Source organism: Bombina bombina, chromosome 9 (genome assembly GCF_027579735.1).
Source record: "Bombina bombina isolate aBomBom1 chromosome 9, aBomBom1.pri, whole genome shotgun sequence".
Lineage (NCBI taxonomy): Eukaryota > Metazoa > Chordata > Amphibia > Anura > Bombinatoridae > Bombina > Bombina bombina.
Window position 1 is genome coordinate 217263047 of NC_069507.1, and position 19072 is coordinate 217282118.

A 19072-nucleotide genomic window follows, 5' to 3' on the forward strand; every position below is an offset into this window, starting at 1 on the left:
AAATGTTTTGTGCTTAAAACTCCCCTTTGCATTGATATCAGGAAAAAAAACATTGATTTCATTGAAGCAGTGCAATAGAATAAAGTAATTAGTACATATGCGCATTTTTATTTGAATAAATGGAAAAAAAACTGCACCAACAGTAACTCTGCCCCTGACTGCCTGTGCCTATCTACACTAAATACTAGAGAAAAATAAAGAATAATAATCGGTGCTACAGGGTGTAAGTGGAACTGATGAGCTTGGTATAAGGGTTGTGGAAAAAGGGAAGAAAAAATTATATGGAAAGTCAAATTATTATTTTTTTGCTGCATTGGCACTAATTATATTCAGTGACTGCAGTGCTTGCTCAGTAAATCTATTGGCAAGATTGGGACTTTAATTAAACCACAAACTGATTGTGTACAAAGGTAGCAATGTGTAACTGTCACATTCGTCTTTGTAGGTTCCAAATGATAACAGTGTCTCAAATTAATATTAGATACACTTCTCAGCTCCTTATACTACTCACCATATTACATTTACTATTATTATCAGAGAAAGAACACACACAGTTAATGTCTACTGCACCCAGTCATACAAAACTCTTTAATTGTAAACGTGATTTGTATTCTAAAAATCTATATGTAATAATATAATAATAATATGTAGTGATTAGTTATAGAAAAAGACAAATCCTATTCTCCTTTATAATCATTTAACTACATGCATCATGTGTATAGGATATGTATTTATATTTACCTGGTGGTCCTATAAGAGTCTGTTCACCTGAAAAAGTGAGAAGTAAATATTATTATATATTTTTACAGTGAGATGGTGGCTCAGTTAGAGTAATGGTAATAGTCATATATTACATAAATATTTGTGCCAGCCTATCTGTTTTATTATACTACATGAACCTGCTTGCCTGCTTATCTGCATTATTATACTGTCTGTGCCTGCTTGTCTGTCTATCTGCATTACTATACTGTCTCTGCATGCTTGTCTGCCTATCTGCATTATTATACTGTCTGTGCCTGCTTGCATGCCTATCTGCATTATTATACTGTTTGTGCCTGCTTGTCTGCCTATCTGCATTCTTATACTGTCTGTGCCTGCTTGTCTGTCTATCTGAATTCTTATACTGTCTGTGCCTGCTTGCATGCCTTTCTGCATTATTATACTGCTCTGTGCCTGCTTGCCTGTCTGTCTGCATTATTATACTGTCTGTACCTGCTTGTCTGTCTATCTGCATTATTTTACTGTCTGTGCCTGCTTGCCTGTCTGTCTGCATTATTATACTGTCTGTACCTGCTTGTCTGCCTATCTGCATTATTTTACTGTCTGTGCCTGCTTGCCTGTCTGTCTGCATTATTATACTGTCTGTACCTGCTTGCCTGTCTATCTGCATTATTTTACTGTCTGTGCCTGCTTGTCTGTCTATCTGTATTATTATATAGTCTGTGCCTGCTTGTCTGCCTATCTGCATTATTATACTACCTGTGTCTGCTCGCCTGCCTATCTGCATTACTATACTGTCTGCACCTGCTTGCTTGCCTATCTGCATTATTATATTGTCTGTGCCTGCTTGTCTGCCTATCTGCATTATTATATTGTCTGTGCCTGCTTGTCTGCCTATCTGCATTATTATATTGTCTGTGCCTGCTTGTCTGTCTATCTGCATTATTATACTGTCTGTGCCTGCTTGTCTGCCTATCTGCATTATTATACTGTGTGTGCCTGCTTGTCTGCCTATCTGCATTACTATACTGTCTGTGCCTGCTTGCCTGCCTATCTGTATTACTATACTGACTATGCCTGCTTATCTGCCTATCAGCATTATTATACTGTCTATTCCTGCTTGCCTGCCTATCTGTATTATTATAGTGTCTATGCCTGCGTAACTGCCTATTAGCATTATTATACTGGCTGTGCCTGCTTGCCTGTCTATGTCTATTATTATACTGTCTGTGCCTGCTTGTCTGCCTATCTTCGTTATTACACTGCCTGTTCCTGCCTGCCTATCAGCACTATTATACTGTATGTTCCTGCTTGCCTGCCTATCTGCATTATTATACTATCTGTGCCTGCTTGTCTGCCTATCTGCATTATTATACTGTCTGTGCCTGCTTGCATGCCTATCGGCATTATTATACTGCCTGTGCCTGCTGGCCTGCCTATCTGCATTATTATACTGCCTGTGTCTGCTTGTCTGTCTATCTGCATTATTATTCTGCCTGTATCTGCTTGCCTGCCTATCTGTATTATTAAACTGCATGTGTCTGCTTGTCTGCCTATCTGCATTATTATGCTGTCTGTGCTTGCTTGCCTGCCTATCTGTATTATTAAACTGCATGTGCCTGCTTGCCTGCCTATCTGCATTATTATGCTGTCTGTGCTTGCTTGCCTGCCTATCTGCATTATTATACTTTCTGTGCCTGCCTATCTGCTTTATTATACTGTCTGTGCCTGCTTGTCTACCTATATGCATTATTATACTGCCTGTGCCTGCTAGCCTGCCTATCTGCATTATTATACTTTCTGTGCCTGCCTATATGCATTATTAAACTGTCTGTGCCATGATTGCCTGCCTATCTGCATTATTATACTTTCTGTGCCTGCCTATATGCATTATTAAACTGTCTGTGCCTGATTGCCTGCCTATCTGCATTATTATACTTTTTGCGCCGGCCTATCTGCTTTATTATACAGTCTGTACCTGCTTGTCTGCCTATCTGTATTATTATACTGTCTGTGTCTGCCTATCTACATTATTATACTGTCTGTGCCTGTTTGCCTGCCTATCTGCATTATTATACTGCATGTGCCTGCTTGCCTGCCTATCTGCATTATTATACTTTCTGTGCCTGCCTATCTGCTTTATTATACTGTCTGTGCCTGCTTGCCTGCCTATCTGCATTATTGCACTGCTTGTGCCTGCTAGTTCACCACACTGCATTATTATACTGTCTGTGCCTGTCTATCTGCATTATTACACTGCCTGTGCCTGCTTGTCTGCCTATCTGCATTATTATACTGTCTGTGCCTGCTTGCCTGCCTATCTGCATTATTATACTGTTTGTGCTTGCTGGCCTGCCTACCTACATTATTATACTGTCTGTGCCTGCTTCTCTGTCTATCTGCATTATTATACTGCCTGTGCCTGCTTGCCTGCCGATCTGCATTATTATACTGCCTGTGTCTGCTTGTTTTCCTATCTGCATTATTTTACTGTATGTGCCTGTTTGCCTGCCTATCTGTATTATTATTCTGCCTGTGCCTGCTTACCTGCCTATCTGCATTATTATATTGTCTGTGCCTGCTTGTCTGCCTATCTGCATTATTATATTGTCTGTGCCTGCTTGTCTGCCTATCTGCATTATTATATTGTCTGTGCCTGCTTGTCTGTCTATCTGCATTATTATACAGTCTGTACCTGCTTGTCTGCCTATCTGTATTATTATACTGTCTGTGCCTGCCTATCTACATTATTATACTGTCTGTGCCTGCTTACCTGCCTAACTGCATTATTATACTGTCTGTGCCTGCTTGCCTGCCTATCTGCATTATTATACTGCATGTGCCTGCTTGCCTGCCTATCTGCATTATTATACTTTCTCTGCCTGCCTATCTGCTTTATTATACTGTCTGTGCCTGCTTGCCTTCCTATCTGCATTATTGCACTGCTTGTGCCTGCTAGTTCACCACCCTGCATTATTATACTGTCTGTGCCTGTCTATCTGCATTATTACACTGCCTGTGCCTGCTTGTCTGCCTATCTGCATTATTTTGCTGTCTGTGCTTGCTTGCCTGCCTATCTGTATTATTAAACTGCATGTGCCTGCTTGCCTGCCTATCTGCATTATTATGCTGTCTGTGCTTGCTTGCCTGCCTATCTGCATTATTATACTTTCTGTGCCTGCCTATCTGCTTTATTATACTGTCTGTGCCTGCTTGTCTACCTATATGCATTATTGTACTGCCTGTGCCTGCTTGCCTGCCTATCTGAATTATTATACTTTCTGTGCCTGCCTATATGCATTATTAAACTGTCTGTGCCTGATTGCCTGCCTATCTGCATTATTATACTTTCTGTGCCTGCCTATATGCATTATTAGACTGTCTGTGCCTGCCTATCTACATTATTATACTGTCTGTGCCTGCTTGCCTGCCTATCTGTATATTACTATACTGACTATGCCTGCTTGTCTGCCTATCAGCATTATTATACTGTATATTCCTGCTTGCCTGCCTATCTGTATTATTATAGTGTCTATGCCTGCGTAACTGCCTATCAGCATTATTATACTGTCTGTGCCTGCTTGCCTGTCTATATCTATTATTATACTGTTTGTGCCTGCTTGTCTGCCTATCTTCGTTATTACACTGCCTGTTCCTGCTTGCCTATCAGCATTATTATACTGTATGTTCCTGCTTGCCTGCCTATCTGCATTATTATACTATCTGTGCCTGCTTGTCTGCCTATCTGCATTATTATACTGTCTGTGCCTGCTTGCATGCCTATCGGCATTATTATACTGCCTGTGCCTGCTGGCCTTCCTATCTGCATTATTATACTGCCTGTGTCTGCTTGTCTGCCTATCTGCATTATTATTCTGCCTGTATCTGCTTGCCTGCCTATCTGTATTATTAAACTGCATGTGTCTGCTTGTCTGCCTATCTGCATTATTATGCTGTCTGTGCTTGCTTGCCTGCCTATCTGTATTATTAAACTGCATGTGCCTGCTTGCCTGCCTATCTGCATTATTATGCTGTCTGTGCTTGCTTGCCTGCCTATCTGCATTATTATACTTTCTGTGCCTGCCTATCTGCTTTATTATACTGTCTGTGCCTGCTTGTCTACCTATATGCATTATTATACAGCCTGTGCCTGCTTGCCTGCCTATCTGCATTATTATACATTCTGTGCCTGCCTATATGCATTATTAAACTGTCTGTGCCTGATTGCCTGTCTATCTGCATTATTATACTTTCTGTGCCTGCCTATATGCATTATTAAACTGTCTGTGCCTGATTGCCTGCCTATCTGCATTATTATACTTTTTACGCCGGCCTATCTGCTTTATTATACAGTCTGTACCTGCTTGTCTGCCTATCTGTATTATTATACTGTCTGTGCCTGCCTATCTACATTATTATACTGTCTGTACCTGCTTACCTGCCTAACTGCATTATTATACTGTCTGTGAATGTTTGCCTGCCTATCTGCATTATTATACTGCATGTGCCTGCCTATCTGCATTATTATACTTTCTGTGCCTGCCTATCTGCTTTATTATACTGTCTGTGCCTGCTTGCCTTCCTATCTGCATTATTGCACTGCTTGTGCCTGCTAGTTCACCACACTGCATTATTATACTGTCTGTGCCTGTCTATCTGCATTATTACACTGCCTGTGCCTGCTTGTCTGCCTATCTGCATTATTATACTGTCTGTGCCTGCTTGACTGCCTATCTGCATTATTATACAGTTTGTGCTTGCTGGCCTGCCTACCTACATTATTATACTGTCTGTGCCTGCTTGTCTGTCTATCTGCATTATTATACTGCCTGTGCCTGCTTGCCTGCCGATCTGCATTATTATACTGCCTGTGTCTGCTTGTTTTCCTATCTGCATTATTTTACTGCATGTGCCTGTTTGCCTGCCTATCTGTATTATTATTCTGCCTGTGCCTGCCTATCTGTATTATTAGATGATTATGAGACGCACTCAAACACACTGTAATTATTTTACACTTGGATATATATGGTGTGTAGTCCTGTATTAGATCAAGATTCAAACTGTATAACAATATAAGTGCTTTTGTTCTTCTGTGTAAATATAAAGTCTCTAATTCACCTCACTGCAGTATACATAAGAACATAGATTGATAGTATGTGATGTAAATATGAGTATATATTACATCTACGGTATCTCTATAAATCAAAAGAGATTACCTTGTATCCACTGTGAAGTCTATATGTTCCTGCATGGGTGATAACGAGGCTCCTTGCAACCTGAAGTTGAGACACTCCTTGGTCTCACGAAAAAAGGATTCCTGGATACTGTGTAGTTTATCTGCTGCAAGGAAAACACTTCAGCTGCCTATTATGCAAGTAAAAAACGACTTTATTTAAAGTCAAAATTAAGCTTGGTACAAGTGAGCTCGGGAGGGAGCACTAAGAATGAAACGTCCGACGCGTTTCCTGCCCGGAGGCACTTCGTCAGGGACTAATGCACAGTAAATCACTTGGTTCTTTTAAACACATAGCATTTCCTGTTACGTTTGCTTGTCTGTGTTACAGCACACCTGTTGGCATTGATTAAGACGGATAATTTGCGCTGTTGGTTCCATCTCACACAGCATGTCCGCGCATGCGCCACGGACCACACACAGCTACATCTTAGTTTCTTAGTGTATATATATATCTTGTATCAACTAGTGTCTCTGTCTGTTTAATAGCTGTATGCGAGTGAACCAAATCGCTTCCATCTATTGCTGCTCATAAAAAGTAACACTGATAAAGCAATTACGTAGCAGTATCCTAAGGATCTTTACAAGCTAATATGTTTATAAAAAATAATACATAAAAATGTTAATGGAAACAAAAACAAAAATAGTATCAAAAAATGCTATTCTTATCTGCAATCTTTATCTGATTACATGTTACCTATTAAAATTTGTTCGATATTATGCTGAGAGAAGAAAAGAAAAGAAAATTCACTAAACGTCCCCTTATATATATACACAAATCTACCAAAAACAAGTACATCTTAATTTTTATACATATGTTATTTGTTATATTTCATTGTATTGTGTAGCATTGTATTCCCTCTTTAGGCTGATGGTGTTTACGCCCCATTTCCTCTGTATTGAAGATGCTCTATGTAGGTCAGAGTTTATTTATTTATTTATTTATTTATTTATTTATTTATTTATTTATTTTCAATAGGTTTAACTTAGTATAAATGTATATATATTTATATTTTGTTTAACTCATTTTCACATATTTGTTATACCCACTGACTTTCTGTCCTGTTTCCACTCAAGTCATCATTTCTTATCTCTTATCATTTCTCTTATTTCATTTTGTTTTATTTTGTTTTATTTTATATTATCTCTTCGTCTTTGTTCTTATATCTAGTGCTTCATTTCTTAATTGTAGTTTTCTTAGTTATTTTTATCTCGTGTTCTTTAACTTATCTTATAACTCCAAACCAAAACCCTAAAAAAATATATATATGAATGAATGTGAATGAAGAACTTAAATATTATGGTGACCTATTCAAATATAAATTGTGTGTTGCACATCTACTACTATTTATACTGTGTTTTTCAACTCCTAGTGTTGTTGCTTTCTCTAATTCATAAACTTGTGAATTCATATAAATTGTCAGTGTGATTGTGATAATAATAAAAGAAAAATGTTTCTTTTTTATTGTTATTGTATAAAGAAACTCTGAATTCTAAAACTTTGACTGTGTCCACTATATGAAACCTCTTAATAAACTGGTTAGAATATCTCCCTGTGCTAGGAATTTCTCTCCTATATAAAGTGCTTCAAAAAATATAAAATTACTATTAATCTTATCTAAGCGAATATAAAAACAAAAACTACCATCCGTGAAACAGTTTTAAATACTGTTGTTTTTTGGTTCTACAGAGGAATGGTACCATAGCATTTAAATTGTGTATGCCTGGAATACTATATTATACACTAAGTAAATTAATTTCTAGCATTTAATTTTTGGTTTTTAATTTTTTGGTAGCTATCGTAACTAGAGGATGTCAGATGTTTGAAGCTTTAAGATTGTAAATTTTCTGTACCTTTACTGCATCAACTCCATAAATGATGCAGTGTTGTGCTGATGATACTCATTAGGTTATTATGTCTACTTTTAATCTAAACTGTACTATATACATCCCTGTTTGAATTACCTTAGTCTACAAAATACCTAAGGTCAGTGATTTTATTAATTCCTAAAGGGACCCCTGTAGATAAATGAAAAATCCAAAAAGCCTCTTTCCTATTTAATACAGCTGATTTATCTCCCCCTTTGGTACTTTTAATGGCTGTATCAATGCTTTGAAACCCTAGTACTGTGCCTATATTGTTATCATTTATAGGTATTCCCATGGTATTAAAATGTGCAGCAAAGTGTCTCGCTATTGGTGTTTTGGGGGGGTCTTGTTTGATGGATATCAAATGTTCACAAATTCGATCTTTTAGTAATCTTGTAGTCCTGCCTACGTATTGTTTGTGGCATAAATTACATGTAATTAAATAAACCACGAAAATTAGAATGACAAGTCATCCTATGTCTGATATCAAAAGTTTTGCCTGTGACTGTGGACTTAAATGAATCACCTGAAATGACAAAATCACAGCTTTTACATGGTATTCTTTTGCATTTGTAAAATCCATTTTGACTTTGTAACCATGTAGCTGTCTGTTTTCTAGAGAAATCCCTAGTTAGTTGATTTCCAATCGTTTTAGCTCTCTTACTGACACATCTAATTCCCTGTTTCTTAATTACCTCTTGTAAAAGTGTATCCTTTTCCAAAACTGGGATATATTTTCTTATTATTTGATTAATGTGTTTGAACTGTCTGCTGTAACTAGTGGTGAATGTAATTGGACCCTCTGTATGTTGTCCAGTGTTGTGTGTATTTCTTTTGTTGTGTTTCTTATTACTATCTTTCAGTAGTTCTTCTCTGCTCATATTTTCTACTTCTTTGCTTGTCTGTAAAAGGGTGGCTCTGTCGTATCCCCTAACGATAAGTCGTTTAGAGAGTGAGTCACCTTGTTCCTTGTATACGTCTAGATGTGTACAGTTTTGTCTAAGGCGCATATATTGCCCTTTGGGAATAGTTTTTTTAAATGAGAAGGATGATGAGAGTCAGCCCTAAGTATGGTATTCCCTGAGGTGGATTTCCTGTAATTTGATGTTATTATCTTGTGTGAATCAAAATCCAGTTTTAATTCAATATCTAGAAACGATATATTAGTGCCTGACACTGTATATGTAAATTTCAAATTTTGGTCATTACAGTTCAGATAACCAATAAATTCTTCTATTAGTTCTATTCCCCCTTTCCAAATGATTATCAGGTCATCGATGAACCTACGATATAATCTGATATATGGATTGAAAGGGTTATTGTCACAGAAGATTTTTCGTAGTTTGAAGTCTGTTAAATATAAATTTGCATATGAGGGGGCGAACTTTGCTCCCATGACTGTGCCTTGGTTTTGAACATAATATTCCCCCTCAAACGAGAAGCAATTATGGGAAAGCAAAAATCCCACCCCCTCACATACGAATTCAATAAATCTATCGTCAAAGTCAGTGTACAACTGCAACATATGTTCCAAAGCCTTTAAACCCTGTGGGTGTGGGATACATGAATATAGCGAGGCCACATCTATCGTTAATAGGATGTCTCCCTCGCTAATCTGTGAGTTATCCAATAATCGTAAAACATGTTTTGTATCCCTCACATATGCAGGTGTTATCTGGACTATTGGCTGGAGAATAGTATCTATGTAGGACCCCAGTTTCTCCCCCAATGACCCAATCCCCGACATAATGGGGCGTCCTGGGGGGGGAAGTTAGGGATTTATTTTCGGCAGATGTTTAAAAACCGGTGTCACTGGAAAATCTACTTTTAAACTCTCAGCAGTCTGTGTTGTGATGATGCCTTTCTCCACATAAAATTTGAGGAATCTGTTTAGTTCTTGAGTAAACTTCTTAATTGGATTAAATGTAAGTTTGTGATATGTTTCTGCATCACCTAATTGTCTCACTGCTTCTCGAGTGTATTGGGTTCTATCCTGCACAACTATACTCCCTCCCTTGTCTGAATTTAATATGACCAAATTGTTGTTTCTTTGTAACTTATTTAGGACCCTCTGTTCTTTAGTTGTTAAATTACTATTTGGGGACCACCTTTTCTTATTGGATTTAATATCTATGTCTTTGGATAACAAATATAAATCCTGTTCTACTAGACCCTGAAACACATCTAACAAATCCCCTCTCATCTGTATTGGATAGAAATTTTTGTTTGTACTTCTATAATTAATTTTGGGGATTCTGAGATCATTTGCATTGAATCGTGTACTCTCACTTTCTAGTTTTAATAGGTCAATAGATTGACATTGGTCAGGAAAATCAAAGGTGTCCATATTAATGTCCCCAATACATGCTTCAGCTGGTCCCCCAGCCACACCAATTCCATTGATGTTTTCTTCATCTCCAATTGTATCTCTTCCATCTTGGATGATAGCCAAGGAGAAATGTCTTTTAAGAGTGAGCTTGCAAGTGATTGTATTAAAATCGATCAGGGTCTGAAAAAGATCAAAGTTCCTGCTTGGGGCAAAACCCAATCATTTAGAAAGCACCGCTTCTTCTGCCTCACTCAAGGTTACAGATGACAAATTCACCACTTTTAAATCTTCAATTTTCCCATTCTTATTGGTTCTCTCATCCAGATGAAGTGGAATAGTCCGGCTCCTTGTTTCCCCATTCACACCAATCGTTACTTTTTGATGCTGTTGTAACTCACATTTCTGTTTTTTGTCTGGTTTCTGCTGGGATATCTGGCAGGAGCGGTTGTTGCCTCTTCCACGGGTCCTCCATTTTTTGGGGGTTGTAATTTTTCCCCCTTGGTGTTCCTATTTCCTGTAGACAATAATGTAGTTAGGGACTTATGGCTTGAGCCCTTCTTGGGTTTGACAGACTGGTCCTCTGGTAACAGGGTAACAGGGCAGGAAACGCGTCAGACGTTTCATTCTTAGTGCTCCCTCCCGAGCTCACTTGTACCAAGCTTAATTTTGACTTTAAATAAAGTCGGTTTTTACTTGCATAATAGGCGGCTGAAGTGTTTTCCTTGCAGCAGATAAACTACACAGTATCCAGGAATCCTTTTTTCGTGAGACCAAGGAGTGTCTCAACTTCAGTTTGCAAGGAGCCTCGTTACCACCCACGCAGGAACATATAGACTTGTGGATACAAGGTAATCTCTTTTGATTTATAAAGGTACCGTAGATGTAATATATACTCATATTTACATCACATACTATCAATCTATGTTCTTATGTATACTGCAGTTCAGGTGAATTAGAGACTTTATATTTACACAGAAGAACAAAAGCACTTATATTGTTATACAGTTTGAAGCTTGATCTAATACAGGACTACACACCATATATATCCAAGTGTAAAATAATTACAGTGTGTTTGAGTGCGTCTCATAATCATCCAGCAATTTATCGGGCTCTCAGGCTCAATTTTTTACTCCTAGCACTCAATTCACAAGTAACAACATGGCTGAAGCTAATTATTCAGACCGCAAAGCCAAATTCAATTTATTAATGCAAGGTACTGGCTCGGGAGGTGAGTATCCTGACGATCTAAGCTCTTTATTTGTTCTAAGAGAGAAAAAAGAAATTAAAGAGTTAAAATTATGGTGGGACATGGAGTTCCTTAAACTATATATGCAAGAGGAAAAAATCCCGAGAGGCCTCAGGATGAAGAAATATCCGGCCTATGCATCACAGCGTCCGGACTTTATGTCTGAATGGAATAATACACTGAGTCAATGTTCACTAACTTTGATGAGACAGCTCCTAAAAGATAAAGAAGAGGAGCATAAGAAAACATGTACAGAACTAACAGAACTGAAGGAAAACTGTAAACAATTTGAAAGTGACAAAAAGTATAAGGACTATGAGATTCAGCTAAAAACAACTATCAGCACACTGGATGACGAACTAACAGAGACCAAGATGAAAAAATACAATCGTGACAGCAAGGATTATGAGCTAAATGTTGTCTATAGTTGGAACCTGACTAGACGAAACTCCAGGAATAAAAACAAACGGAAGAATGAGAATAAGGAAGTCACTTTTTCTAGCTTTGAGGATGATACGGGTGATGAGAGCCCAAGAGCTTCGACTCCTATACATGACAAGGAGGATTTACGACCAGAGGACCAGTCTGTCAAACCCAAGAAGGGCTCAAGCCATAAGTCCCTAACTACATTATTGTCTACAGGAAATAGGAACACCAAGGGGGAAAAATTACAACCCCCAAAAAATGGAGGACCCGTGGAAGAGTCAACAACCACTCCTGCCAGATATCCCAGCAGAAACCAGACAAAAAACAGAAATGTGAGTTACAACAGCATCAAAAAGTAACGATTGGTGTGAATGGGGAAACAAGGAGCCGGACTATTCCACTTCATCTGGATGAGAGAACCAATAAGAATGGGAAAATTGAAGATTTAAACGTGGTGAATTTGTCATCTGTAACCTTGAGTGAGGCAGAAGAAGCGGTGCTTTCTAAAGGATTGGGTTTTGCCCCAAGCAGGAACTTTGATCTTTTTCAGACCCTGATCGATTTTAATAGATTCATTCGCAAGCTCACTCTTAAAAGACATTTCTCCTCAGCTATCATCCAAGATGGAAGAGATACAATTGGAGATGAAGAAAACATCAATGGAATTGGCGTGGCTGGGGGACCAGCTGAAGCATGTATTGGGGACATTAATATGGACACCTTTAATTTTCCTGACCAATGTCAATCTATTGACCTATTAAAACTAGAAAGTGAGAGTACACGATTCAATGCAAATGATCTCAGAATCCCCAAAATTAATTATAGAAGTACAAACAAAAATTTCTATCCAATACAGATGAGAGGGGATTTGTTAGATGTGTTTCAGGGTCTAGTAGAACAGGATTTATATTTGTTGTCCAAAGACATATATATAAAATCCAATAAGAAAAGGTGGTCCCCAAATAGTAATTTAACAACTAAAGAACAGAGGGTCCTAAATAAGTTACAAAGAAACAACAATTTGGTCATATTAAATTCAGACAAGGGAGGGAGTATAGTTGTGCAGGATAAAACCCAATACACTCGAGAAGCAGTGAGACAATTAGGTGATGCAGAAACATATCACAAACTTACATTTAATCCAATTAAGAAGTTTTCTCAAGAACTAAACAGATTCCTCAAATTTTATGTGGAGAAAGGCATCATCACAACACAGACTGCTGAGAGTTTAAAAGTAGATTTTCCAGTGACAATGGTTTTTAAACATCTGCCGAAAATACATAAATCCCTAACTTCCCCCCCAGGACGCCCCATTATTTCGGGGATTGGGTCATTGGGGGAGAAATTGGGGTCCTACATAGATACTATTCTCCAGCCAATAGTCCAGATAACACCTGCATATGTGAGGGATACAAAACATGTTTTACGATTATTGGATAACACACAGATTAACGAGGGAGACATCCTATTAACGATAGATGTGGCCTCGCTATATTCATGTATCCCACACCCACAGGGTTTAAAGGCTTTGGAACATATGTTGCAGTTGTACACTGACTTTGACGATAGATTTATTGAATTTGTATGTGAGGGGGTGGGATTTTTGCTTTCCCATAATTGCTTCTCGTTTGAGGGGGAATATTATGTTCAAAAACAAGGCACAGCCATGGGAGCAAAGTTCGCCCCCTCATATGCGAATTTATATTTAACAGACTTCAAACTACGAAAAATCTTCTGTGACAATAACCCTTTCAAACCATATATCAGATTATATCGTAGGTTCATCGATGACCTGATAATCATTTGGAAAGGGGGAATAGAACTAATAGAAGAATTTATTGGTTATCTGAACTGTAATGACCAAAATTTGAAATTTACATATACAGTGTCAGGCACTAATATATCGTTTCTAGATATTGAATTAAAACTGGATTTTGATTCACACAAGATAATAACATCAAATTACAGGAAATCCACCTCAGGGAATACCATACTTCGGGCTTACTCTCATCATCCTTCTCATTTAAAAAAAGCTATTCCCAAAGGGCAATATATGCGCCCTAGACGAAACTGTACACATCTAGACGTATACAAGGAACAAGCTGACTCACTCTCTAAACGACTTATCGTTAGGGGATACGACAGAGCCACCCTTTTACAGACAAGCAAAGAAGTAGAAAATATGAGCAGAAAGAACTACTGAAAGATAGTAATAAGAAACACAACAAAAGAAATACACACAACACTGGACAACATACAGAGGGTCCAATTACATTCACCACTAGTTAGAGCAGACAGTTCAAACACATTAATCAAATAATAAGAAAATATATCCCAGTTTTGGAAAAGGATACACTTTTACAAGAGGTTATTAAGAAACAGGGAATTAGATGTGTCAGTAAGAGAGCTAAAACGATTGGAAATCAACTAACTAGGGATTTCTCTAGAAAACAGACAGCTACATGGTTACAAAGTCAAAATGGATTTTACAAATGCAAAAGAATACCATGTAAAAGCTGTGATTTTGTCATTTCAGGTGATTCATTTAAGTCCACAGTCACAGGCAAAACTTTTGATATCAGACATAGGATGACTTGTCATTCTAATTTTCGTGGTTTATTTAATTACATGTAATTTATGCCACAAACAATACGTAGGCAGGACTACAAGATTACTAAAAGATCGAATTCGTGAACATTTGATATCCATCAAACAAGACCCCCCCAAAACACCAATAGCGAGACACTTTGCTGCACATTTTAATACCATGGGAATGCCTATAAATGATAACAATATAGGCACAGTACTAGGGTTTCAAGGCATTGATACAGCCATTAAAAGTACCAAAGGGGGAGATAGATCAGCTGTATTAAATAGGAAAGAGGCTTTTTGGATTTTTCATTTATCTAACGGGGTTCCTTTTAGGAATTAATAAAATCACTGACCTTAGGTATTTTGTAGACTAAGGTAATTCAAACAGGGATGTATATAGTACAGTTTAGATTAAAAGTAGACGTAATAACCTAATGAGTATCATCAGCACAACACTGCATCATTTATGGAGTTGATGCAGTAAAGGTACAGAAAATTTACAATCTTAAAGCTTCAAACATCTGACATCCTCTAGTTACGATAGCTACCAAAAAATTAAAAACCAAAAATTAAATACCAGAAATTAATTTACTTAGGCCTAGATTTGGAGTTCGGCGGTAAAAGGGCTGTTAACGCTCCGCGGGCTTTTTTCTGGCCGCACCATAAATTTAACTCTGGTATCGAGAGTTTAAACAAATGCTGCGTTAGGCTCCAAAAAAGGAGCGTAGAAAATTTTTACCGCAAATGCAACTCTCGATACCAGAGTTGCTTACGGACGCGGCCGGCCTCAAAAACGTGCTCGTGCACGATTCTCCCATAGGAAACAATGGGGCTGTTTGAGCTGAAAAAAAACCTAACACCTGCAAAAAAGCAGCGTTCAGCTCCTAACGCAGCCCCATTGTTTCCTATGGGGAAACCCTTCCTACGTCTGCACCTAACACTCTAACATGTACCCCGAGTCTAAACACCCCTAACCTTACACTTATTAACCCCTAATCTGCCGCCCCCGCTATCGCTGACCCCTGCATATTTTTTTTAACCCCTAATCTGCCGCTCCGGAAACCGCCGCAACCTACATTATCCCTATGTACCCCTAATCTGCTGCCCTAACATCGCCGACCCCTATATTATATTTATTAACCCCTAATCTGCCCCCCTCAACGTCGCCGACACCTGCCTACACTTATTAACTCCTAATCTGCCGAGCGGACCTGAGCGCTACTATAATAAAGTTATTAACCCCTAATCCGCCTCACTAACCCTATCATAAATAGTATTAACCCCTAATCTGCCCTCCCTAACATCGCCGACACCTAACTTCAATTATTAACCCCTAATCTGCCGAGCGGACCTCACCGCTACTATAATAAATGTATTAACCCCTAAAGCTAAGTCTAACCCTAACACTAACACCCCCCCTAAATTAAATATAATTTTAATCTAACGAAATAAATTAACTCTTATTAAATAACTTATTCCTATTTAAAGCTAAATACTTACCTGTAAAATACATCCTAATATAGCTACAATATAAATTATAATTATATTATAGCTATTTTAGGATTAATATTTATTTTACAGGCAACTTGGTATTTATTTTAACTAGGTACAATAGCTATTAAATAGTTAAGAACTATTTAATAGCTACCTAGTTAAAATAATAACAAATTTACCTGTAAAATAAATCCTAACCTAAGATATAATTAAACCTAACACTACCCTATCAATAAATTAATTAAATAAACTACCTACAATTACCTACAATTAACCTAACACTACACTATCAATAAATTAATTAAACACAATTGCTACAAATAAATACAATAAAATAAACTAGCTAAAGTACAAAAAATAAAAAATAACTAAGTTACAAAAAATAATAAAATATTTACAAACATAAGAAAAATATTACAACAATTTTAAACTAATTACACCTACTCTAAGCCCCCTAATAAAATAACAAAGCCCCCCAAAATAAAAAATTCCCTACCCTATTCTAAATTAAAAAAGTTACAAGCTCTTTTACCTTACCAGCCCTGAACAGGGCCCTTTGCGGGGCATGCCCCAAGGATTTCAGCTCTTTTGCCTGTAAAAAAAAACATACCATACCCCCCCAACATTACAACCCACCACCCACATACCCCTAATCCAACCCAAACCCCCCTTAAATAAACCTAACACTAAGCCCCTGAAGAAATTCCTACCTTAATTCCGATTGGCTGATAGAATCCTATCAGCCAATCGGAATTCGAGGGACGCCATCTTGGATGACGTCCCTTAAAGGAACCGTCATTCGTCGGGAGACAACGGAAGAAGAGGATGGATCCGCGTCGCCTGCTTCAAGATGGACCCGCTCCGCACCGGATGGAAGAAGATTGAAGATGCCGCTTGGAGAAGATGTTTGCCAGTCCGGATGTCCTCTTCTTGCCGGATAGGAGGAAGACTTTGGAGCCTCTTCTGGACCTCTTCAGCACCGGATGATGGATCGCCAACCCCCGCTTGGGTTGGATGAAGATGTTGGAGCCAGGACGGATCGGTGAACCTGGTATGGTGAAGACAAGGTAGGAAGATCTTCAGGGGCTTAGTGTTAGGTTTCTTTAAGGGGGGTTTGGGTTAGATTAGGGGTATGTGGGTGGTGGGTTGTAATGTTGGGGGGGGGTATGGTATGTTTTTTTTTACAGGCAAAAGAGCTGAAATCCTTGGGGCATGCCCCGCAAAGGGCCCTGTTCAGGGCTGGTAAGGTAAAAGAGCTTGTAACTTTTTTAATTTAGAATAGGGTAGGGAATTTTTTATTTTGGGGGGCTTTGTTATTTTATTAGGGGGCTTAGAGTAGGTGTAATTAGTTTAAAATTGTTGTAATATTTTTCTTATGTTTGTAAATATTTTATTATTTTTTGTAACTTAGTTCTTTTTTATTTTTTGTACTTTAGCTAGTTTATTTAATTGTATTTATTTGTAGCAATTGTGTTTAATTAATTTATTGATAGTGTAGTGTTAGGTTAATTGTAGGTAATTGTAGGTAGTTTATTTAATTAATTTATTGATAGGGTAGTGTTAGGTTTAATTATATCTTAGGTTAGGATTTATTTTACAGGTAAATTTGTTATTATTTTAACTAGGTAGCTATTAAATAGTTCTTAACTATTTAATAGCTATTGTACCTAGTTAAAATAAATACCAAGTTGCCTGTAAAATAAATATTAATCCTAAAATAGCTATAATATAATTATAATTTATATTGTAGCTATATTAGGATTTATTTTACAGGTAAGTATTTAGCTTTAAATAGGAATCATTTATTTAATAAGAGTTAATTTATTTCGTTAGATTAAAATTATATTTAATTTAGTGGGGTGTTAGTGTTAGGGTTAGACTTAGCTTTAGGGGTTAATCAATTTATTAGAATAGCGGTGAGCTCCGGTCGTCAGATTAGGGGTTAATAATTGAAGTTAGGTGTCGGCGATGTTAGGGAGGGCAGATTAGGGGTTAATACTATTTATGATAGGGTTAGTGAGGCGGGTTAGGGGTTAATAACTTTATTATAGTAATAAAACATCAAAAAATCCCAGCCACTGAGTCTTAGAATCAAGAAGTTTTTATTCTTCAACAAAGGATATGATCAAATTGATCTTTCACAAAATGTAATCATAAGGTACCATCAGGTGTAAGTTCACTCAGATCCACAAATACCCCATCCACCAAACACATCCGTATCCAACCCTTACCAGACAAGAAAACAACAAACGTCAAAATAAACATCAGAAGAATAAATAAAAAAAGTGTATTATCACTCCCAGGGCGTCCCCAGGGAGTGACTTTTGACACCACCCACTCAGGACCTAATAGGATTAAGAACCATGAAGAGTGTCCACTGGATCCGTAACTCTGTAATATTATATGGACAAAAAGTGTCTCGTACTGTTGTGGAAACTCCTCAAACAAGAATGTCTCGTATGTGATAAAACTTCCAACTGTAACAATGTGTATCTGTTTGAAACCATCAGCAATTATCTTCTTGCTACTATGTGAAGGTGGTTACAGGAAACATAACTTGTTACAGTATTTGTAATCCATCACAGTAAATGTTGGTGACGACTATCGTGACAAATCTTGTAATTATAAGAGTATTTTGGTTCAAATGTCCCTTAAACCTGGCGTGCTACTGGCCATAGACTGTGTTGCGGGGAGCTGCAAACGTACTGTCGGCCCAAACACACACCCTCTTCGCACTTCACTCACGGTAACGTGCACTATATCTTCCTTGTAATGCCTTTATTGCAGAGGATACAATACATTCCACATTTTCCTTTTTACCCAAACTGCGAGTATCTCATACCCTCATGGCAGTTCATGGCCTTCAATGTGTTGTAAATAAAACAGATGCTTAAACAGCCGTGTTACCTCCTTCAGCATATGTGTGCATTTATCAGTAGTGCCGTGAGACTCTCTGTCTTCAGTGTGGTTCTGTGGGCCCCCCCAGTGTAAGAATCTGGTCTCACCTCGCAATTGCTGTGGCTCAGATAGCACGATATCCAGGTGTCTGTGGTGGCGTCTCCTCGTTCCGACGCGCGTTTCGGGACTCCGCCCCTTTCTCAAGGAATTTACAGGTAATGGGGTGGAGGTGTGATTGAAATAGAATCAAATGTAATCTTATTGG